Source organism: Grammomys surdaster, unplaced genomic scaffold (assembly GCF_004785775.1).
Source record: "Grammomys surdaster isolate TR1022 unplaced genomic scaffold, NIH_TR_1.0 99, whole genome shotgun sequence".
NCBI lineage: Eukaryota > Metazoa > Chordata > Mammalia > Rodentia > Muridae > Grammomys > Grammomys surdaster.
In genome coordinates, this window is record NW_021604578.1 from 11103489 (window position 1) to 11128441 (window position 24953).

General features: G+C 42.3%; 1 protein-coding gene across 1 annotated transcript in view; it reads left to right on the forward strand.

The window, feature by feature from the left end:
• The first annotated feature begins 6 nt into the window (after positions 1-6).
• Positions 7-24953, forward strand: part of Zswim6 (zinc finger SWIM-type containing 6) — a 161816-nt gene continuing 136869 nt past the window's right edge. The window contains exon 1 of the mRNA XM_028784291.1: positions 7-210. The gene's annotated coding sequence lies outside the window, so the exon portion shown is untranslated. The remainder of the gene's footprint in view (positions 211-24953) is intronic.

A 24953-nucleotide genomic window follows, 5' to 3' on the forward strand; every position in this document is an offset into this window, starting at 1 on the left:
GCGGCACGGGCGGCGGCGCGGGCGGCGGTGGCGGCTCCTCATCCTCGCCGGCCGCCACCTCGGCCGCCGCCGCCGCCGTCGCCGCGGGCACCGGGACCCCGTCGGTGGGGGCGGCCAGCGCTGCGGACGGCGGCGACGAGACGCGGCTGCCCTTCCGCCGGGGTATCGCGCTGCTGGAGAGTGGCTGCGTAGACAACGTCCTGCAAGTCGGTGAGTCACGGGGCCGCCGCGGGCCGTCGGTCCTTCGGTCTGTCCTCCTGTCCCTCGGGGGTGGGGGAGGGAAGGGCCCCCTTGGTTCCCCTGGGCCGCCCCGGGGCCGGGCGCGCGGTGCAGCAGCGGGCGACTCGGACGGTCCCCGGAGCGGAGCGCCCATTTCCTCCCGCTGGTCCCCGCCCCCGTCTCCCCGGACAGGCTAGCGCGAGTGGGAAATGAATCAGCAGGACGCGCCCCTCGGCGGCGGGGCGGTGGGTGTCGGCGTCCCCGTCGTCTGTCCCGCAGGCTGAGCGCTGATGTGCGGGGCGGGCGTGGACAAAGGCGCGGGCGGCCGCGGGGCTCGGGCTGGGGCGTGCGGCGCGGGGGAGGGGGCGCGGGCCGCAGACAATGCCGACCGGGGCGCTCGCTCTGCGCTGCCCGGCTCGCGTCCTTTCTTCTGGCGCCGCTCCGCGCCCCGCGGTCCGAGGCTGGGTGGTGGCGATCCCTCCAACCCCGCTCGGCCACCGCTCCGCTCCGGGCTCCGACGGCCCGCGGGCTCCGCGTACCCCGGCTGCTTAAAGGTGTCTGTGACTAGCTCCGCGGCGTCCGCGCCCGGGTCCCCGAGCCACCCCCGCCGGGAGCGACGGCGGGCCGGGCCGCTGAGGGGCGCTTCTCCGTCCCGTGAGGCACCCCGCCGCCCAACTTCGGCCTGCGCCCGGGGTCGGGGCGCGGTGCTGAGGGAACGGGCAAGCACGGTCCGACGCCGTGACCCGCACCGAGGGGCCCCGAGGCCCCTGCGCCGCTGCGCGCCCCGCACCACCCGGCACTTTGTTCTCCTTTCGGGTTTATTTGTGCCTCTTTCAGTTTTCTGTCACCCTCCGAAAAGGGGAAAGCAAACAAAAGAGCCTCTTTATTTCTTTTCAGGGCTTGTAAAGTAGGAGATATTTGACAAAGACGAGAGAAGGACTTGTGATTTAAAGCTGCACAGCCCTTCTTTCTCTGACAGACCGGGAGAGTTTCTCAGATCCCTCTGCCTTCCACGGGGCTTTTTTCTTTCTTCTGTTTAGATATCTTTTCCAGCCATAGTTATGGGAACGTTTGAACTGGGTTAAAGTGAACAATGCAGCAGCGCAGCCTCCCTGTCCCCGTATTTTTCCTCCGGATTGCTGAAGGCGCATTTTATACCCCCTCCCCCGGTTGAAATTGTAGGGATGAACCCCGAAGCAAATGAATGAGAATAGATAGATTTGAAAGGCTGTGTCTGCCTCTGTTCCCCCTCCTCTCATTTTTTAACTTGTTCTTTTTTCTCTATGGTTCAATCTTTTTATCCTTTTCCTTGGGAGTGGAGTGGGGGTCTGGACAGTGGCCCCGACACAGAAGATTTGTTTTAATCCTGTTTGGTTAATTTGAATTCTAATGTAATCTGAAAACGTGATTTTCTGCATGGTCATTTATTTCCAAAGACAGCCCTCAGTGTTGCTCAGCGCCCTCTCCCTCTGCCTAAGAGGGGGTTGGTTTTTGAGGCTATCCATCCTTCCCCCCCACCTCTCTTCCTTTTAAAATCTAATTAACATTCTTTCTAGTTACACCCTCCACTCCCCCTCCACCCCCCTCACCCACCTTCTCCTCTTTCCCTGCCGGTTTGAAACCTATTGAAGCACATGTATGCTCTCTGAGTATAACTAACTGGAGTCTGAATTTTTATGGCTTGGCTGGCAATGTTGCGTCGTGGCCCCCGCCCCCCCTTCCCCTTGCTGTGTTTGACTCTGCTTGTGAGCAATGAGGAATGACAGGAGAGCACATAGGGAGGGTTTCTTGGCTGATTGCATTTAAGCCAGGAATTCACTGTGAAAATAAAGCCAAGGGGCGATAAATAAAAGATGCAATCTTCTCTAGGAGACAGACACACAGCGTGGGCTTTGCCTGCTTTCATCAGTGGAACAGGCCAGGGTGAACAGTAAGTTGTAAAAGAAAATAGTAACTTTTTCATCGTTCCCGTAGGGGAAGGGCCGCCTTTTGAATGAATGCAGTTGGTCCCGGGTCAATGTGAAGAGGCATGCATTCCTCTGGTATTGTTTGAAGACTTGACCACGTCTTTGGAAATACTTACATATGTACCAAACAAATGCTGTACAAGTTGTGGAAAACACGGGGTTCCCCCCCCCCCTCATCTTCTCTGAGTTCTGCCAGTTTCTTTAACATCCAAGTTTCCTCACTTGTGCCAGTCAGCGTCGAGATGGGAGGCTGTTAAATAAATGCTTGGCAGCTGGCACCATGAAGTAGAAAACGTAGCACCAGGTTTTGTCCACCTCTGCTGAGGAGCGGAGGAAGCCAGCTAGATTAACTATCTAGTTTAGCATCAAGCAGTGGCTGGAGTTAGTATACTTTAAGAAGCTTATAATTGTGATTTGCTGTAGAGTCGCCCTTCCCACCCCACACCCCCAATCAAAACCAAGGCAACAACAACCAAAAAACCCGAGATGGAAAAGAACAAAATACTATGTTGATGGCATTATAAGCAGTTTTCTGCAATTGACAACTTGGGTTTCGTACAGGAAGTGTTCCTGAGTGATGGTCACCATAGGGACCCCTAGTTTAGGACTTTATCTTACAAGCTTATCCAAAGCTTGTGAGCAGTAGGGAATTAGGATTGTTAGAAATGAAGGTTGCTGGGTAGATTACCCTAAACCTTTGTACGGGCAAGTGCTACTAAATTATTAGACATAAATAATTTAGTAATTGCTCGTCGGTGGCTATTGGAAAGTTTTATAGAAATGTATTTACTTATTTTTGTTAGGATGCTTTTTGTTAAGAAGGGTCTCTGTTGGCATGTCGTCTTGATCTCAGTTAAGCAATAATTTCAGAGATAACCCCTGAGCAGCTTCCCTCAGGGTTTTGTCTGACTTTATATGACTTTATATGACTTAAAATCAAAGGCAAAGACAGATTAATTGGAAAAAAAATCTTTAAAAGTTTTCTGTTGGGTTGAAAACATAAAACAAGTAAAATCTCTTAACTGGAATAAATATTTATGGTCTGTTTGACCAAAGCTAGGCCTTTGTAGTCTATAGGATTATAGATAATTGTGATAGTGGTGTTTAAAAGTGTTCTCTATGAGAATGCCCACTGCGTGTACTTTGCAGTCGTGAAAAAGCTGGACTCCTTCTCAATTTCTGTCAGATAGGATTAGATTGGTTGGAATACTATGTGGGTATGAACAGAATCAAATAGTTGGTATATTTTAATAAAGAGAGGTGACCTTTTACAGTAAGTGACTTAGGTCAAGTGTGATGGCACATGGCTTTAATCACAGCACTCAAGGTGGGGACTCTTTGGGTTTGAGGGTACCCTGTTCTACATAGTGAGTTCCAAGCCAGCCAGCTAACCTTTCTTTGGTGTAAAGAAAGGTACAGCAGTGTCTGGAGAAAGGAGTTAAGTGAACTGGCAAGTTTTAGAGGATTTATTTCTCTCTTAATGCAATCACATTTTCAGAATTAAAGAAGATTAACGTTTGAGTTATAATGTTTCGTGTGTGTGTGTGTGTGTGTGTTGTCCTGTGTGTGTTGTCCTGTGTGTGTGCGTGTGTGTGTGTGTGTGTGTGTGTGTGTGTAGATGATTGTTCTTTCTGAGGGACTGGTATGTATTTTTTTTCAAAGTTTATTTTGATTAAAATATTTATTTAGAACCAAGGCAAATTTAAGCACAATCAGAATCTTTTGTGTGAGAAGGAAGGGGTTACATTTTAAAAGCAGTTGCTATTTCTTTCTTTGGTAGTTGCTTTTGGGAGAGAAACATACTGCTTGAGTTTTATTACTATATTAGCTCATATAACTGGGGGATGGAGTCAAGACAGTAAAGTACAAGGAGAATATGTATTGGAATTAAAACGAATAAAAAATTTAGTCAGTTAATTTATTACCCTTTACTAGAGTATTCTTGTTTTCTTTATTGACCAAAGATGACTGTATAAAGATGAGGCTCTGAATTCACTTTCAGAGTTGAGTGTATTTTAGATTGGTTAGAGTGTGTTTTATTGCACCCTCTTTCAAGGGTGAAATTATAGGGAACAATTTTGTATACCACTGTATACTATGTTTTTTTTTTTTTTTTTTTTTTTTTTTTGCTTTTCAGGGGGATTAAACGCAGGGGCTTGTGAGACAAATGCTCTACCACTGCACCATACCCCCAGCCTTTTGATTAAGGAGAAATTTAATGAAGCGCAGAGAAGACGACATTTTGGAAGCATCCTGTGTGTTTTGTGTGTGACATGAGATGTTTGTTTGCAGTTTTTCAGGAGGGGAGCAGTGCTGGGCACTTAGTGATGCTCCATCCTGGGACAGTGGGTGTTGATCCATTGAAGAAATCTGTGCAGTGGGTGCAGCAGCGTAGCTCAGACACTGATGCAACAAAGAGAGGGAGGAGGTGGCTCACTCAGTAAAGTGCTTGCTGAACAAGCGTAAGGACATGAATTTGGACATTCAGCACCCCCATAAAAGGGACACATCTATAACCCTGGCACTCAGAGAGCAAGAGCCAGGCGGATCCTTGGAGCGTGTTGGTCACCCAGCCTAGCTGAATTGATGAGCTCCAGGTTCCATAATAGACCTTATTTCAAAAACTAATATGGAGAGCAATTGAGGCGCATACTCTGTTGACCTGTGGCCTCCCTACATAGGTGTACTCAGATGTACACACATTCATATGAGCAGCGTATACATTGTGACTGTGTTCATGCACACACATACAAATATGTCAACAATATTGGAAGACGGACTTGAAGACTTCGGTTAAGCAATCATTTCTATTTTTGCTTCAGCTTGGCCGTTTTGTTTGTTTTTCCTGCTAGGGGTTGAACGGAGTGTCTCTTTGATGCTAGGCAAGTGTTCTACCATAAAGCCCACATCTGCAGCGGGGTTTGTAATTCCTTGCTAAATAGTTGTGTTCTGAGTACACTCTTGGACTGCAAAGGCTGTCTCTTCTTTCCCTTTTGTGTTAAATTTCATTTCTTTGGAAAGCGCTAGGCTTCGATGCTATTCTTTTGGAAACATCAGGATGCCTTTGAGCCGTGGCCTTTAATGGAAGAGAATTACTGCAATTAATCAAACACGGGAGCTTCTTGCTCTCTTAAGTATGTCCTTGTTGAGTTTTAAGATGCTCATTTTGCTGTTGCTAGTCGCTTGCTGTCTCCCTTTCTGCTCTGCATGGTTCATAAGGAGAAGTGCAGGGCCAGCATCTCTGGTCTACTCACACTCATGGTTAGCATTTAGTTAGGAATGTGTGATTTCTGCTGGTAATATGTGCACAGAACAGGATGGCTTTTGAGAAAGCAGTCCCTTTTAAAAGCTTCATGACTGGATTGGATCTTCACTATTTCTGTGTTTGTGTTAGACTGTAAATTTTCCTCAGTGCATCAAAATGAGTTTGGTACCTCGAAGAAGCCTACTTAAACATACATGTGATAAAAACCAACTCACTTAGTGTTACAAAACCTCATAGGGGAGTCATTCAACTCCAAATGCAGTGACTTAAATTGTTAGGCTAAAAGGGCCATACAGCCTAGAAAATGAAATGAAATTATTAGGAAATGTGATTGTCTTAGAAATAAAGCAAATGACATTTTTCATTACCTTTGAAATTACCACTGTATAACTAAAAAACTTGCTTAGTGAAAAGCCTAATTTTATATCTGCCTTGGCTTATTTGCTTTTGGCTGTACCTGTGTGCAGATTACTACATATTTGAAAAGTGAGTTCCTCCCCTATTTGAAGTAAACGGATGACTTTGTCTCCTAAGAAATTAATATCAAATGATGATTTGGAGAAAAAAATGTTTTATCATCTCGATTGATGGAAAAGCACTATTTTTCAGTCTGGCTAGATTCTCAAACAGTAAAGTGTTGGTTAGATTTGTTGACAATGCTTGGGTATCTAATTTTCAAATCAGTGTCCTGGGCACTGCTGAATGTTTGTATGTGGTTTTCATTCTTTAAAACTAGGATGTTTTCTTTTTCTTTCTTTCTTTTTTTTTTTTTTAACTTCCCCACATTGGAAAGAGGGGGAAAGTAGGCTTTGGAGAGAAAGCAGTGTGAAATCTGCTATTGTTTTAAACTTGGAGCAGATAGAAATATGGACTTTGTAACAGAAAGTAGATGGCTGCTTATAAAGGCTCTGGCAGATATTTCCTACCCTTGAAATGCTTGCCCTTCCTTCTTTTGTTCCTTCCTTCTGACAGCATTTCACATAGTGGCCTTGACCCCACAGGTGTCCTGCCTAAGCCTTCTAGGTGCTGAATTATAGGTGTGTAGTCCCATGCCTGGCCTCTTTCTGTGGAACTCGGAATGTCAGTAGAAAAGGAGGTAGACAGGCCAGGGCACGGCCATCTCAAGACTTCTTCAGTGACTCTGTGCTGTGTATAGACGCTTTCCTCTATTAAAAGAAAGAAAACACAGTAGAGCGTTGTCTGTTTATCATTTCATGTGTATGGGGGGCTTTAAGAGATAGATAATCATTTATTTCAGCTTTTCTTGATTTTCATTTTATTGAATTTATATGTATTTTTGAGACAAGAGTCTTATTCTGTAGCCCAGGCTGGACAGGAACTCATTATATATGTGGTGTGGGATGGCCTGGAGCTCACAGCCATCCTGACTTAGCCTCTCTCTCAAGTGATGGAATTATTCTTGTGAACCACCATGCTTGGGTTTCCTTATTTTTTTGATAAAAAGGTGGAGGCTCGGACACTGAGAAATTGTCCAGAGCAAGCCATAAGTTACAGAGAAGAACACCAACTTTGTACTTGCTTGGTTCCCTGGGAATGCTGGGTAATCCCCGAAATGACAACAAGCATTTCTTGAAGGTGAATTGATACAGGTGCTGGTGAAGAAGTTACTTCATATAAGTGAATGTTGTGTTTACAGATGCCCTTCTGTTTCAGGCTAGATTCTAAGTGCTCAGTTCAGTGATGGGTGTAGTGTGCAAAATAAGTGCTATTTATTGCTAAACATTAGTAGCTGTTGGAATTAGCAATGCTATGATATAAAAATCCATGAAAAGTTGTGTCTGCTACGGCACAAGACTATTACAGCTGTGTGTTTAGGGAATTGTATGTAGACACCTGTGTAATAAAAAAAATTCCTCAGAGTGGGCAGTGCTTACACGCAGCACAGACGTAATGCAAGGAAGAAGCTTGGTGTGAATTTAATGTGTTTATAGTTGTACTCACATTTGAGAAAACATTTGTACATCTCTCCCTGCTCTCATCATCAATCTGCCTTCTCCTCAGTGAAAGGAATATTCAAAGCACTTAGGGACTATGCCCATATATGCTTTTTTCCCCCTTCCAGTCAAATGTTGAAGTTCTAAAATGATTTTATTTTTTCCCCTGGTTTGGAGCAATTCTTTGTTGAATCAGTTTGTCTCAAGAGAGTCTACTGTAACATTTTTACAGGTAGTAAGAGTCGTAAAAGCTAAATTTATAAAGCCATTAGCAATATATACTAGATAGATTCTTATTCCTTATTTATTTATTTATTTATTTATTTATTTATTTGAGACAGGGTTTCTCTGTGTGGCCCTGGCTGTCCTGGAACCTGCCCTGTAGACCAGGCTGGCTTCCTTGGTGAGTGTTCTTTGAACCTAAGCAGCCGTGCCTGTGCTGCATCTTCAGTATGGTTACCGATTCTAGATTATTCTCAAGTTTATAGTCACTTATTTTTTAGAGGGCCCTCATGGAGATCTGGAGGTCAAATGCTAACTGTAGCTTGGATTCTAATGTCTATTGTAGCCAGTCATTCCTTTTTCCTCCAAACCCACTGGTTCCTGCCTACCACCAAGCTACATCCGCAGCTAAAGGCATCTTTTACCATCTCTTTCTACTGAATTTCAGCTTTTGTATTGGATGACTAGTCAACTTCCATGAAAAGTTCAGCGTTTAAGGAGAAACTTGAAGATTGTGTTGGTCATGTGTGTGCTGCAGAGAGTGTTTTCAAAGTATATTTAAAGAATTACATTTTTCATTTTAAGACCTTTTAACAATAACTGTAATCAGCAGTGATACTTCTTAGTGCTGGCAGAGCAATCGGCTTTCTTTGAATGAGATGATTTTGTAGCTTTGTCTGTACAGTTGTTGTGCCCAGATGTTAATTGGTAGGACACAGCAGAACCTTTCAGTACATTTAAACTCTTAAAACCCAATAAGTTGATCAGATAAATTGGAGGCTCATTAAGTGAATTAATGGGCTTAAAATTCAGGTGACTGGCTGCCTGATCTTGCCTTACTTAACAGTTTATTTGAAGTGTTTTCATTGTTAATTAATATTAGACCATTACAAGAAATATCCCTAAAAAGATAATCTAAAGATGAACCTTGAGAGCAGCTTTTAAATTCTTTTTTTTTAAATAAAGGTTTATTTATTTATTTTATTTCCTGCATTTATGGGCATCTCATGCATGCAGAAGTCATCAGAGGTCAGAAGAAAACATTGGATTCCCTGGAATTGGAGATCCGGGTGAGTGCGAACTGCCACATAGATGCTGGGAACTAAATCCAGGTTCTCTGCAAGAGCAGTAAGCACTCTTTTAAAAATTTTTTTTCAGTTTTATTTAATTTTCTGTATATGAGTCTTTTGGTTGCATGTATGTATATGTACTGCATGCATGTAGTGCCTGCAGAGGCCAGAAGAGGGCGTTTGATCCCCTGTTCTGGAGTTATAGGCAGTTGCAAGCCACAGAATGGGTGCTAAGAATCAATACCTAGTCTTTTGCAAGAATAGCAAGTGCTCTTAACCACTGGGCTATCTCTCCAGCTCTGCAGTAAGCATGCTCTCAACTGCTGATCCTTCATGCTTGCCCCTGCATTTTTGATTCTTTATCTCAGCACAGTTTAGAATACTGTACCTCATTTTACCTACTATTAGCTGAGGCAGCCAGCATCCCAGCATCTTCATATGTGAAGGACAGATGTTTTATAGTTTAGCTACAAAGGACAATGTCCTTAGAAGGTACTGGCTTCGCTTAATAAAGACTTAGATAGGTTGAAGGCTGCAGTACTTCCAGGGACCTTTGTACTCCCCTCCCTTCCCCTCCTAACCCCCTTTCCCCCTTTCCCCCTTTCCCCCTTCCTCCCTCCCTCCCTCCCTCCCTCCCTCCTTCCCTCCTTCCCTCCCCCTCCCTCCCCCTCCCTCCCTCCTTCCCTCCCCCCTCCCTCCCCCTCCCTCCCTCCCTCCCTCCCTTCCTTCCCAGGCAGAATTTCTCTTTGTAGCCCCGGCTGTCCTGGAACTCAGTTTGTAAACCAGACTGGTCTTGAACTCAAGAGATCCACCTGCTTTGCCTCCCATGTGCTGGGGTCAGAGATGCTCATCACCGTGCCTGGCTCATTAATTAGCTGGTTGCTAAAGGAAGTGCTCATGGCTTTCTAAACACCTGTTGTAAAATAAATCCTATACCTCAGGAGGTTAGAAACCTGTAGCCTGTTGTATGTAAATCACCTTCTAAACTTTGTCCTGTTCCTGAGGATTTTTTTCTTTTTTTAAATAGCATCCTTTAGGCTGACTTCTATTCATCCCCAAGTATCAGTTGTGTAACTTTTATCTTGACTCTTCAGCCAGTCCTACAGAGAGATGGCGCGTGCCTTCTCTGGACAGTGGGTTGACCAGCTGATTCTTTGGGATGATGGAGCTGCAAGTGAGAGCCAGGCCATGCAGCCTGAGCCTAGCTTGCCTCGAAGTCTGTTTCCTTCCCTCTCTTCTCCACATCGCTTCCTCCCCTCTGCTCCCCTCCTCCTCCTCTACTCTCCTTCTAGTTGCTTTGTCGTCATCACCCGCCGCCCCCTCGATTAGGGAAATAAGCTGAGGTCAGAAGTGTGTCCTATGTGTCCAGCTGCTGCTTAGCTGCTATTTTTAGCCTGGCCCTACATCAGTCTGGCACTAGGCCATGGTGGCATAGGGCCAGTACTTTGTGGGACTGATGGCCAATGTCGGAAACTTAATTTTTCATCAGTCTAAATTTGAGATATACTCTGTCCTACAATGTTGTTAGTTTGTACTTTTAAAAAAATATTTTTTAAAAAAGAAATGACTTTTAAAAATGGTCAGCATAAGTAACAAATCTTGAAACACGTGCTATAGAGATTATTGTAGAAGAAAGATTTAAAATTTGTCTTACCGGGTCATACATCTATTTAGCTCAGTATTTGGGCGTTGTGGTGGCACCAAGAGGGCAAAGTTTACGTGGCTCGTTAATGTGCCTCAGCGTTTTTTAGAATTGCCAGAGTTGAATTATATAATTATAGGTGTCATCAGATCAAAACCGGAAAAAAACCCTAAAACCTAGTGCTGTTTTTCTGCTGTTCCTCTTTGGTCACTCGTGTTTGTGGATTCAGGTTTAAGTGGTCAAACACTTACTGTTCTTTAGAGAGCAGCAAGGTTCTACCTGAAGGAAGACCCGTGATCCGGGTCTAAATTCTACATATTTCCTAGTTGTATCACAGAGCTCACATTTGCCAACTGAACCTTACACTTTCAGATGCATCTGTGCTTTAAGAATCTACTTGACTATTCACTGTACTGAAAGTGGAAATTAGGGTTTGTTTCTGAGTGATTTTGGGGAAGAAATACAAAGTGTCACGGTGTGAAATGACAGGGAGTTCAGTAAGGAGGATAAGACGTACGTTTTCCACAGTGGTTCATAGGAAGCCCAGCATGTTAGGGCTGGGTTGTGGTGTGTTTTAGATGACACTATGACTTCGAGTAGCAGCTGTGACGATTAGTTCCACATTCTCTAGAAAGTGGTCCAGTGTAAGGCTAATGTTAGTGCGCTGACCTGACATGCCTTCTTAAGGCAGTACAACATAATGATATAAAATCAAATTGATTTCTTCTTTAAGGTAGTTAAGATGAATTCTAGGAAATTCACTTTCTATGAAAAGTTCAGGTCAAACGGCTTAGTGAAAAGTGAATGTTTCAGAGATTATAAAACCAACCGTAATGTAGTTTTCCTTCCTTCTTGAGACAGTCTTGTATGTTGCTGAGGTTGGCCTTGAACTCATGCCTCACTTCATGTCATACTACCTCAGTGTTGACATCGTAGGCATGCGCTGCTACACTCAGCCCGGTGTTCTCATAGAGTAAATCAGAGATGCTTTTAAAAACATGCGAATGATGTTTTTAGCCAGGATCTGTCAGAGAAGCCCAGAATACCTTGGCGTTTGGCATCGTCTTTGCCTCTTTCCCGGGTACTAAGTTTGCAGGTGAGTGCCACCATGCCTGGCGTCTTGGAAAAGAGCAAAGTGGGCACTTGGATGAGTTTGGTCTAAGACTGTTTTATTTCTTTCATGGTGAAGGCAAACATTTGATCACCACCGGAATGAATGTCTTGGGGATGGCGGTTCAAGTGCATTGACTTCTATCACAGGGTAGTAGTATTTCCATGTTGTGTCTTTCTGCAGCCAGAAGCTATACGGCTCTACAGATAGAAAGTTTTCTTGAGATAAACTCAGAGAGTTATCTTGAGTATAGTTTGGAGAGAGACCAACTGGCATCAAGGGGTGTCTACAGAAGTGTGTCTATGAGCTTTAATATAATTGATAGAAAATTATAACCCATTTCATGGTAGTTGATAAATAACGATTGTTTGGATTCTTTAATGCAGATTTATTAGGTGAGTTACATAGTGTCGATTTTGCCTTCAGACGCTTGATTAAAGCCAAGACCTGGTCTAGAGGTTAGTGTACCTTAGAACCCTTGTAGGCAGAGTATTCGATTAGGGTTGTATTAGGGTTCTCTAGGGTCACAGAATTTATGGGTAGTCTCTATATAGTAAGGGAATTTGTTGATAACTTAGTCTGTAGTCCAACTCCCCAACAATGGTCAGCAGCAGCTGTAAGTGGAAGTCCAAGGATCTCGTAGTTGCTCAGTCCCACAAGGCAAGCAGGTGAAGACGAGAGAATCTGCCTTCTTCCAGTGTCCTTATGTAGGTCTCCGGCAGAAGGTGTGGCCCAGATTAAAGGTGTGTATCACCATGCCTGGATCTGGGATTTGCTTTGTCCCAGATGACCTTGAACTCAGAAATCTCTTTGCCTTGATCTCCTGGGATTCATAACCACTATGCCTCAAGATCTCCATGCCAAGATCCTGGTCAGAAACTTGTATCTCCCAGCATCAAGATCAGAATCACAGATGAGCCTTCCAATTCTGGATTGTAGTTCATTCCAGATACAGTCAAGCTGACAACCAGGAATAGCCACCACAGCGGTCTTCCTTGGAACGTGTCAGAGTAGTTTCTTTTCAGTTCCCACAGATCCCTCTTAGCAGTGTATTCAGAAGGCATTTTATTTCAGCTGTTTCACAGATAGCAGAGAACTCCAAAAACCTGGGAATATTATTACAGTCTTGTTTTTAGTCAGGATGCTGCAGTGGGAGAAAAAAATAAACCGTTTTACTTAACAATAAAAGTTTTCAAGTGGATTTGAAAACCGTTGTACAGATTTTTGTTTCATTGAAGATTTTCATGTTTTTATGAAGTACTTTTATTTTCAGGGATAAAGATTGACCACAAAGCCTTGAGCGTGTGAGGCTAGGCTAGCTCTCTACTGTTGGCCTCTTCATACTCTTTACTATAACCCATTTTATTTTCACAATTCAGACTTTCAGATAGTTTTAGGAAGTTGATGACAGAGCTAGTAGTGACTGAGTCTCTTTACATTTTAGTGCCAGTTAGGTCTGGGTTTGTGTTAGTAATTTATTGCTGAGCAGTGACTCTTTGATTTTGAAATCATGAAACTTGTCAGGTTTTATGCTTAAGAAATCTATGTTAAAGTTTTTCTTTTGTTTCCGATTTTTAAATTTTATATGTATGGATGTTTTGCATGCACATTTCTGTACCATGTGTGTATCTGATGCTCATGGAGGCCAGAAGAGAACATTGCACGCCCCTGGGGCTGCAGTTAGAGACTGTCGTGAGTTGCCTTTTGGGAATCGAACTCAGGTCTTCTGAAGGAGCAACCAATGCCCTTATCTGCTGAGCTGTTCCTCCCAGCAGCCTCCTGCAATTTACTTATTTATTTATTTATTTATTTAGTTAGTTAGTTAGTTTTTAAATGGCCCTACCCCATGTGTGTGCACCTCCCCCGACCCCCGTGTGTGTGTGTGTGTGTGTGTGTGTGTGTGTGTGTCTGTCTGTCTGTCTGTCTGTCTGTCTGTCTCTGTGTCTGCTGGGGGCTAGGTGATAGTAATGGATAAGCTCGGATAAGCACAAAACATTGGAGCAATTCTGGTCAGGTATGGTAGGCACCCTCCTGGGTCCAGACATTTATATTTTATTAGGCTGGTTTGTAATGTTGTTATATACAGTCTTATTTTTAGATCTGGGATGATGGCTTATACCTGCAATCCCAACATTCAGGAGACCAAGGCAGTCCTGTGTTGGTGAGTTCTGTCTGGGCCACGCTGGGCTTACAGAGGGAGAGTCTATCTAAAATAATGACAGACAGACAAATTCCCAGGAACCTGAAAGTAGTTTTGTTTTTTTTCAGCCCCTGGTTTCTTATTCAAGGCAGGGTATCTTCTGCCCTGTGTGTGTGTGTGTGTGTGTGTGTGTGTGTGTGTGTGTGTGTGGTGTGTAAGCTTGACATGCAACAATTTACCTTGTTGTCTTCTGTGACAGTCTGTCTTCTGATGTCTTCTGTGACAGTCTACGTTATGGCTGCTTTAGCAATATCTGCTGCTGCATTTCTGCAGGCTAGTTGCCCGAGTTGCCTTTTGCCTTTTTAAATTCTTTATGGTTGTGGGCAGTCTCTTTCAGCTTGCCCTCTGAACAGTTGAGGTTTGAATTTTGAACCTAGTTCTGTTAAAAAACAATGTTGAGCACATCTAAAACTCTAACTGTCTTTTAAAAATTTGTTTAAAGTGAGCCTGATTGTAGTTTATGCTGCCCTCAAACTCAGCATTCTTGTATTAACCCCTGAGGGCTGGGATTGCAGGTGTGTACCCCAACCACAGTGCCTGGCACTCATTCTTGCCGTAGAGTATGTTTGTGCTGCCTCTTTGGAAATTGTAGTAGCGCACAATCTGGTAGGTTATGTAGGTGCAATGGGTTTCTACCTAGGTTGAAGAATGATCTCTCTGTCCAGTAAAGGTAAATAGACCTGTGGGTTGTGAAATTCTACAGTTAGGGAAGAGATCAACCGAACTTGAGAACTCAGTGATGGAATTCATTTTTAATGTGAAAATGCAGGAAATGAATGACAGTTTCTTATGAGAAATCAGCATGCCTAATCTTACCTCAGATTGCAGATTTCTATGCATCTTTGATGAGGGAGGCAAGCATCAGTTAGCTAATCAAATGGACTGAAAGGCAGAGTGCTAACAAATGTAAAAATATTCCGCCACATGTGGTTCTGAGGTCGGTTGAGTTTGCTGTTGTACAAAAATCTTCTTAAGAATGAATGATGAATCTGGTAGTCTGAAAAAAAAATACTGATGAATTTTAAATCCAGGACAGCCAGCTATCAATAGTATCAGTCAGTGTGTGGATTGTAGACATCGAAACTATCATTTAAATGAATGATAGATGAGATGCCAAGCCTGGGGTATGTGTGAAACCTTCTTTGTTGAAAAAAAAAGTTCGAAGTTCTTATTTCCCTTCAATTTTCTGAGTATGTGTTGCTGTGACATAGTCTTTTAATGTGTTTTCAGTAAGAATATGAATACTGGATAATAGATGGCTGGGTTTTGGTACTTAACTGTTGCTTAAAGCTTCTTTTTACCCTCTGTGGTTAGAGACTTTTCTTCTAGCTCTGACCTAAAAGTTATTCTGAAAGCAGTTCATTTCTTTGGATGGTTACAACTTTGAGTAGGAAAGCCTGGCTTATTCCCATGCAGAACAGTATTTGTGGGTAGCCTAGGAGATCCTTGGCATTAATGTATAACTTTATAGAATTAAAAGAACCCTTGCCCTTTTACTTGATACTTCACTTTTTCTTTTTTCTTTTTTTTTTTCCTCCAGAGTCAAGGACCGAACCCAGGGCCTTGCACTTGCTAGGCAAGTGCTCTACCACTGAGCTAAATCCCCAACCCCTTTTGTTATTTTGTCTTGTCTTGTCTTGTCTTTTCTTTTCTTTTCTTTTCTTTTCTTTTCTTTTCTTTTCTTTTCTTTTCTTTTCTTTTCTTCCCTCCCCCTCCCCCTCCCCTCCCTCTTTCTTTCTTTCTTTCTTTCTTTCTTTCTTTCTTTCTTTCTTTCTTTCTTTCTTTCTTTCTTTCTTTCTACTTCACTTTTTATAAAGACTCTGTCATACCTAGGTAGGCTGAAGCAGAACTGAGTTCCCCTCATCCCTCATAGAAAACCCAAACAAAACTTGGAAAACTAAACTTAGTCTTTTGACAACCTCCTCCAAGTGATGACTTCCAAAAGCACACATAATTTCAAGGCATCCGTAAGACATTGTACATTTTGAAGATACATCGGCTAGTTAATAGGAATAGTTTTAAACTTATCTACAAAACACTGATGACTTTCCCTTGAAGTTTTTAAGACTTAAGTTTTGGAGTACAATGGGATTTACCAGAGAAGTTTTTTTTTGTTTTTTGTTTTTGTTTTTTTGTTTTGCTTTTGAGCAAGAATTTAACAGTATGGGTGTACTCCCAAAGCTTGGCTCACAACAGGGTTGGTTATCCAGAAATGGAGTGGCCTAGTCTGTCTTGGTTGTGCTCCTTTCCTGGACTGCTTTTTCTCTGGCAACTGCTGTTTCAATTCTGTTGGGTATATTTTAAGTGTCTGTGCCTTGGAAAGCCATGATGATCGAACCTGGGATCCTGCCTCTACATTCTTTCCTAGCTGTAGAAGGTTAATGCATTTTCCCATTGCTGATTTGTTAGTGACTTTATACCAGAAAACTCTTGAAAGCTTGAGTTGCTCTGGACTTGTATATATTCATGATTATGTAAGAGCAGATCATACACATACGTGCATGTGCACACACAAACACACTCTGAGTGTGCATATATACTCTTTAAACAGGAGAAGATCAGCTCTTAGGTTCTGCATGTGTCATAGCCAGTAGGATGCTGTTTGTATCTACCTTTGTTTTGGGCACCTTCAGTGGCCTTCCTTTGCTCATAGGACCACAAGTCACAGCATGACCCACCCCTGATCCTCATCTGCTACTCACATAAATATTTCTCTTGTTCTCCAGTGTGTCCAAGCTGCTCTGCCACCTAGGATGCCCTTAGTGTAGTTTGTGCCTTGTTTGAAATCTGCCCCCCACCCCCCAAAAAAAATCTCTCCTTTGAAATCTTAGTGGTTCTTTTTTTTGGTTGTCTCTCCACTCCCATTTCTATGTCTGTGTGTGTGTGTGTGTGTGTGTTTCTAGCCGTGTTCTAGGACAGCCACACATAGTTGGATCTCAGTAAAAGCTTGTTGGTTCAATGAAAGAAAGAAGTGGTGTTTTGCCCTAGAACTATTTTTCTGACTGTCCAGAAGGAGGCACTGCCTCATCTGTCCTTACCCCACCCCCTCACATGAAGAACATAATGGTTGAAAGGTATTTCCGAGTTTTATATTTGTAGTCTCTTGGCTCTACTCCAAATTCCCCAGAAGGTGTATTTGCATCTGCCTCTGTTCTACTTTCTTAGACAATGAGAGCTCCCTACTCTTTGTGTATAGTAAATACCTTACCAGCGTTAGATGATTGGAATGTGGGCTTGTATTATATGGTTGAGAAACTGACACATTTGGAATGAGCAGACAGCTCTGTTTCCAGTCGCAGGTTGCAAGCACATGGAAGATATGAGGGATGGGTGGCACTCTTTCTTTTGCTGGAGCTCAGAGGTCACTTCCTTTCTCTTTCCAGCAGTTCTCCCGACTAGCAGTTCTGCTTGGTCAGAGTAGACACTGGCTTGGGGAAGTGTGGGCCAATTCCAGTCTGCATGGAATAGTGTTTTTTCTTGCCTTTTCAGTCCCCTGCCCCAATCATTTTAATCTTTTTGCCCTCATTAATCGAAAAGAAGAGTAGCAGGCCAGAATGATGGATGTAAGAAATCTTAGCCAAGCTTCTGCTGTATAAAGTTCTTCCTGTTAGAAAGTACTACTATTAGAGATAGTCTTGGTAAAACTTCATCTTTTTCTAGTGTCTTACTGGGTGTGGGAGTCAGGATTGGGTCGGCTTTTATTTGAAATTTGTATTAATCTCTCCACTTTTGGAGTACCAGTTTTGCATCACAAGCATGGTTTTTATGTTCCTACTCACTTGCGAAGACATTTTCTTCTGTGTTTGAGATGCCCAGTTCCTTATGCAGCAGCCCCAGGCAGCCCATGGTGGACCTGGACTCCGAGGACTCAGGTAGAGTTGTCTCTGAGTGTTGTTCCCTAATGCTTATCATCTTACAGATGCTTGAACAGTGTCTCCTGGTGTCTGAATTTGCTGTGGCAGCTATCTTTACACAGAGTAGTGGTTATATGGCCCATCCATGATATAGTAGTACCTTTTTGCTCCTTGGAGCTGATACTTTGCTTAGCTGAAGATAGCTTCTGTTTTTTGTTAGACTTAACAAAAAGATGATAGTTTCAGTTAACATTGGTTACATTGTTAATTTGGCTTGAAAAAAGTCCTATTTCCTCTTTGATTAGAGCATGGTTTTCAGAAGGAAACATGGCAGCAGTGTCTAGAGGAGATGCTTCAAGAAGCTCAGTACAACAGAAGCACTGATGCTTGCTGCTGTGCTACAGGAAAGTGGCTTTGGGCACTGTTGTGAGCAGCTCCTGATGGAGGCTCAGTGCCCTGGTCACTCTGTTGCTATCAGATTACAACCTTAAAGGTCTGCCAAACTCAAACAGCAAGCCTTAAGGTTTCCCTTGTGTTTAGCAAATCTTGTTGTCAGGAGATGAAGATTAGATGGGTTTTTCTAAGTAACATCCGGTCTTTTGCAAGTTCCCTGTATCTTCTAAAATCTGTGAATCGCCATGCTTTCAACTTTCTGCTTTCCAGCGGGGTTATTCGTGGCGGGTGCAGCTTTCGGTGTGGTCTGGTTACAAGTTAAAAGCTTCAGAAGTCTATATAACTTGCCATAATTTTAACACTTTTTACTGTTTTGATGATCTGATTTACACAAGTACCATATAAAATAACACCTCTGCTGTACAGTCGCTGGAACATTGAGTGAGCTCTGCTTTTTATGACCAAGTTATGGGATGAGTAATTACTCTCTAGAGTGAATGGCTCAAAATGAAATAACTGTATGCTTAAGGTGCGATGTGACACCAGATGTACTTAGGCCTCAGAGGTATGTAATTATCTCGCTACACTGACACATACACACAAGCACATTTGCGCTTATGGCAAGAGTTTTATTTGCAGAAGAAAACCCACTTTCTGGTAAGTGAAAGAACAATCCATTATTTTTGAAAGATTCAGAAATTGTTTTGTTTTACAGGTACCATCTCAATCCGCCTACATTTCTTTAGGGCATAATTTAAACTATACATCAGTGGATCCTGGAATAAACAGGTATACTCTGGCTTTTAGATATTAAGGGTGGTTTGGGGATTTGCCCAGAGCACCACGCCTCTCGTTTCCCCGGCTGCTTCTTACACTAACTTGATCCACACTCCGTTCTTACTCAGTTTTGATTATCAGTTATTGTCATTAAAGGCGATGCCTGTGTTTTGGCTTTCCACTGCAAGTACGATCTTTTGTTAGTTAGGCTACTTAGATTTTAAGTTTTATATATTCTGTCTGTTCTCATGGATGACAGAATTACAGGAATTACAGGTGCTAATACTTTAAATTGATTTGTCCTCCTTTTAATTGAGTGTTAAAGTAATCCTTGAATCACATAAAAATGTGACTTTTTTTAAAATAAAAATTTCTGCTAGCTCCACAGGTGAGTTTTCTGTGTTGTCATTGAATGACGTTAGCTTGCTCAGCTGGCCACCTTCCCTACCAAAGGCCCAGATACTTGTCTTGGAGATTGAGGGCGGTGGTTAGGACCTAGCTAGCTCCCTGTTCACAAGCCCAGGAGATGAGGATCCTTGCCTAGGGAGCCACAGAGACCTGTAGTGGCTGCTCACTCCTCCCCTGGGCTAGAGAAAGCAAGCAGAGATGGGCTTGGCCTTGGTGAAACATAGTGAAAGGAGCTCACTTGTTTATGGCGTGATGTTTACAATGTGATCCTCCCGAGAGAAGTTAAAGAAATACAGTAATAGGCTACAGATGCCACAGCCACAATGTCACTTTTGAGAGATTTTTAAGCAATCTAGAAACATTAAGGATTCAAATTCTTAAAATTATAATTCACAAATAATTTATGGAAAAACTAGTAAGTTGTTACCACTGTGCCGGTTATGGAAACAGTCAGGAAAGAGGCATGAATGTCTATGGCGTCTGTAGTCACTAGCCATGTGCCACAGTGGAGCACTGACATGTGCTCTCATTGCCATGTGCAACATTGGCATGCGGCAGGCTAGAAATGAGATAGTACACATAAGATTTTGAAGACTTAAATTTGAAGACAAAAAGAATTAAATATATTATGACTTAATTAAGAGAAGTAACATTTTCTGTTAAGTGTATGATTAATTTCACATTTTAAACTTTAAAATATAGCTAATCGAAAGTTATAAGTATATATGTGGGTCATACCTAATTATGTAGTTTTGATCTGATAATCACTTTAATTGTCTTGGTTTTCTTATATATTTGAAGTTGACTATTTAGCAACCTAACGCTTTAAACTTAGATCCAAGACACTGAGTCTTCATTTTAGTTTTCTTTCAAGTTGAGACAGTTTTTCTATCTTAAATTTCTACTATAAATGCACTATGTGAAGGGTGGGGGGGTGGTCACTTTATTGGCCCGGTGTTTGCTAATAATCTGAGCTTAAGTGTTACTTTTTATTTTCATAAGAAATTCAATAAGTTGGTAAAGTTTTTTATTTGTAGGCAGAATATAGAGTAAGTGCTAAAATTATATTTAAAATGTATCCATTTAAAACAAACTAGAATTTATGGTAATAAAAGGAGTCTGTCTCTAAGCCACCCTGCCTGCTCCTTTCCCTTTTCCCTCCTCTCTCCACCCCCACTTTCTCTTTGTTTGAAGACAGATACATGTATTTTCTCTGAATTTAAAAGTGCATTTGGCATCGGATTAAACACGACAGGGAGACAGATCAGCTGGTAATTTCTTCTGTAGTAGTTTTCCTTGTGGTCCCCCGATCAGCAGGTTCAACATCACCTGGGATTTGGTTAGACATGCGAGTTTACTATCTTTGCCATGTAAGTACTGACCGGCAAGCTGAAGCTAGGACCCAGCACTTCGGTATTTTAATGTCTTCCAAGTAATTCGAATATTAACACCACCATTGACCCAATATACACTGTTCAGTGTCCACACAGAGGAAGAGAACCTGACTCTTTAATACAGATGCTAGAAAACAGGAATTCTCTGAATTTGATGCTCACATAAAGAAGGGAAGATAGAATGATGGGCCGCCCAGAGAGCCACAACAGGGCGCTAGTGTGCCCTGGAGGTAGGACTGTGGGAAACCTGGGTGAAATGGAGAAAATGGAAAAAGTTCTCCTGGCTTCTCTCCGTTTCCTGCCAGCCTTCACCAGTGCCTCTCCTAGGCTGGACCTCAGGAAAAGCCAGGTGAGCCAGGAGTTCAAGAGATGGTGTGTACCTTGGTAGTGATCACAGTCCTGAGATACAAGGTCACAGGGCCCAAGCTCTGTGGGCAAACAGGTTTAGAAGTGGCATATCTAATTAATACACTTTAAAATGAAGCAGCATTTTAATTAAAATATTTAAGAGGTGTTTGTAATATTTAAAAATCTTGGAATATAGTTGTCTTCATAATAGAATTCATCCATGTTTATGAAAACCAAAATGTCGTTTTGAAATAATTTTATTGAATCTGGGGAATTCATTACAGGGACTTGTGACCATAGGATATTTTTCTTTTTTTTTTTTTTTTTCTGGAGAGTTTGATGCTTTCTTCCTGTTCCTGGCCTATTTTGACTCTTCCTAGTTGAGGGGTTACCAAGCTGCCCCTGGTTGTTAGTGCCATTGCATGACAGATTCAGGAAACACTGTCATTTCCCCTTTAAAAGCTGGAGGAGCTCCTCTCCTCCTAGCTTAAGCAGTTTGTAGAGTCTGAACTGTTAATATTTGCAGCCTACTTTGTAGGTGCCAGCGATCAAAAGTACTTTTAAAATTCATTGTATTAGAATAATCTCCAAAGATGTGTTAGTGATGTCCAGTCTGCTCATGAAAGACGCACCAGGCGTTTTGAGCAGAAAGGGATTTAATACAGAGAATTGGGTTACACGGGAATTCAGGAGGAGTGATAGCAGCCGTCACCTTCAGCGCCTCTTTGGATTGTGTCTGATGATTGGATTTTTCTCCTTATCGCTGAGCTCCTCAAACGAGTGGCTCTTAATAGTGACTTTTTGCCTATTTAACACTTTTCTTTTGATTTCTCTGGAACACCTCTCTTCAGGTCATCACTAATTTTATAGCTAACACATGGGGAATGTTTTGGCTTCTGTTTCTCCTTGATTTTCCCCTGGCCTTTAATCCCTAGGCCTGTTTAAGGCATTCCAGCTTTGACTGCTGTAGAGCTGCACTTAGACACCATTCCCTCGTCTTATGGAGGTTCTTGCTTTTCTTCTTTTTCTCCCTTTCTTATTGGTCACTGTTTCTTAGATTGAGTTGGAATTTAGATACATTTTTTAATGTTCATTTTTTAAATTACAGTCTAATAAAAAACAGCAAGCAGACATTGTTGTGGCCTTTTCCTACCATAGAGTCTCTGAGGAGTCAGCAAGCTCTCATTGGGCAGGGAGGAAGAGCACGGGAACTCAGGGAGAGGACTGTCTTTCCAGCGCCTAACATCTGCCGGCTCGGCTCTGCAGTGTGTATGCTAAGTGTGATACACTGGTGGTTGCCCTTACTTTAAAATAAAAACACTTAACTCTGTGGTAAGCAGAAGAACTGGGGGTGGAGCCCCCATCTGACTGGTGGCCAAGGTTTCCTTGGGGGAACATCTCAATCTCTTACTTTTAAAATGAGGAGAGTTGCCAAGATGATCTTAAGGCCTTGTGTGCCACCGTTCCAGCCCTAACTCCTGAGTAGTTGCTTCTGTTCTAAGTAACTTATGTACTGACAAAGGAAGTAATTGCCCTGCTCTGAGCCATGTTCCATTTTATTAAGGCCAAGAATACAAATTATTGTTTGTAAGAAATCATAAACTAGGGCAAAAGGACTTTGAAATAGTTGGGATGATGGATCGTAGACGTTTCAGGAGGCACCGTAGTATGTTCAGATGAGGCTGTGACTTTTATGTGGCTCAGGGTAATAGCTGAATAATAGTTTGAAATAACTCAGAATGAACAAATAAACAAAAAGCAACTGGTTACTCCGTTATACCTTTAATGAGAGTATTCCTTAAGAATACTCCCTTTGAGGGACTTCTGTGCAAGATTTCCAAGAAGACAGTGAAAAAATTATATTAAAAATAAAATTCACCATGAGAGATTTCGACACCTAGAAAACAAATAGACAGCCCTAATCTAAGTTGCCATGATGTGATTCTCCTGTAGTATCTTCAGACATGTAAATAAATGGTTTAAATGGACATCAAACCACCTTTCTTGTTTTACAGCATCCACTATAAAATATCAAATGGGTATTTCTAGGTCTGTATCAGTGGCGTGAATGTACTTCCAGGCACTGTAGGAAGCTCTTCAACCCTCATTTCTTAGTGAGTATTCTCCAGTTCTTTGCCTGTTCACAGCTAACTTTGTAGAAATGGGAAGTTCATAAGATACTCTCACCTCTTAACTTTGAGGTTAGTTTTTGTTTTGTTTTGCTTTTTTACACTAGAGAAAGTTTGATGGAGAATGTCAGCCCTTTGGTTTCCTGCTACCTCTCCATGCCTCTCCCTTGGTTTTTGTGGTTAATGTCGAGCCTTCCAGAACTTTTTGTGTCACTGTGGTAGTCAGCTTTTGAGTTGCTGTAAAAAGGGTTCCTGGAGATAATTACAAAGATGACAGGTTAATTTTATCCTGCAGCTTTGGAGGTTCCAGTCTAAGATTGGCCATATCTTCTTGCTCTGGGCCTACTAGACGGTTCCTGTGGTGGAACACACTGCTTATGTCATGGCCCAGACAGAACGCTCTAGGTCATGTTCAGTTTGTTCTATGGCTTCGGCTGGTGCAGGAATGCATGGTGGAACAGACTCACCTAAAGTCAGATAAGAAAGAGAAAGACAGCCAGCAAAGAACTATGGTCCTACAATCCCCTGGAGTAGACTGAGAATACCGACAGTGACCCAAAGGCTTAGCAGTGGGCTCCACCTCCTAAAGGTTCTGTGGCCATCAGGTATACCACCCTAGAAGCATGCTTTAACACAGGGATCTGTGGGGGCACTTTCTGAAGTGGTAGCAGCCGCCAAGTGATTCTGTCTCCTCATGACTTACCTCAGGTCTTAAGACTACTTGTCTTAAGTCCGCTTAGGTGTGGCAGTCATTTCAGGCTGTTTTTAGAAAGTCTTTCCTTCAAAGTGAGAATCTACATCACAACAGGGCACACACACACACACACACACACACACACACACACAACTATTAATTTAAAAAAAGCATTCTAAGAAAAGACGTAATCCTTAAAACATGCCATGCTTACTGATATTCTTAATAATACTTCTCCAGTTCCATTAGAAAATGCTTTGTGTGACCGTCAGCATTGATTTTTTGACCTGTGAGTGAATCATGACTGAATCACCATTTGAAAAACACTGTTCTTAAGCCACTGTAGTGGTTTTACAGATACCTTAGGTTATGGGGAGCTTCCTGTGCACTTACTCCATAAATATTTGAGGCAAACAAATAATTACAGCGTAAACAAAAGGAGTGGAAAGATTCTTTGCCCTACATTAGGAAGCCAAACTTGCTTGGACTGTACTCTGGTCAAAGTCAGTATTACTCTGTGTTTTAACCTTTTTTCCATTTGTGAGAAAGATAAACAAGTGGAATTACTAATATATTTAAAAGATGATACAACAAACTACATACATTTTCCCATATAGTTTTTCTTCTGGATGCTGAATGTTTTAGGCCAGTAAGTTTATTCTAGTGAAGCTTCAGGAAATACTGTTTATCATGCCATAGAAATTTTAACTGACCTATGACATAATGGCTAATTGACTTGTAGAGGTTGGGGAGAAAACCAAGATATCACGATGGAGCTAGAAATGCTCAGTGAAGGCAAGGCATGATGGGTGCACACCTAGAATCCCAGTAATGGCCAGGCTGAGGCACACGATCATGAGTTTGAGGCCAGTCTGGAATTCATAGCTCCTGCCATATACAACCAGACAAAGGGAGACGCAAAGCTAAGCTAACGAGAGGTGCCAGTGTCTAAGCCATTCTTAGACAAAAGCAAAAATATGTTTAAATACTTACTTAAAAGACAAGGATTCATTTAAAATTTGTGCTATTAACTTTAGTGGCTGGGACGTTGGAATGGCCTGTGAAGCATAGTTTCTATTTCTGAAGATACAAAAGCAAGTGGTCTCTTCAGATTAGGAGGTAATGTGATGATCAGAATTGCAGTTGGCGTTTTATGCATTTTCATTTTTGAATATTAATTTGTACCCGTCAGGAATCATAAAATTTGTGGAGCATGGGTCAAATCTGGCCCGCCACCTGTTTTGCTATAGACTGAAAACGAAGAATGGCTCCTTTTTTTTTTTTTTTGTGGTTAGAAAAATTATT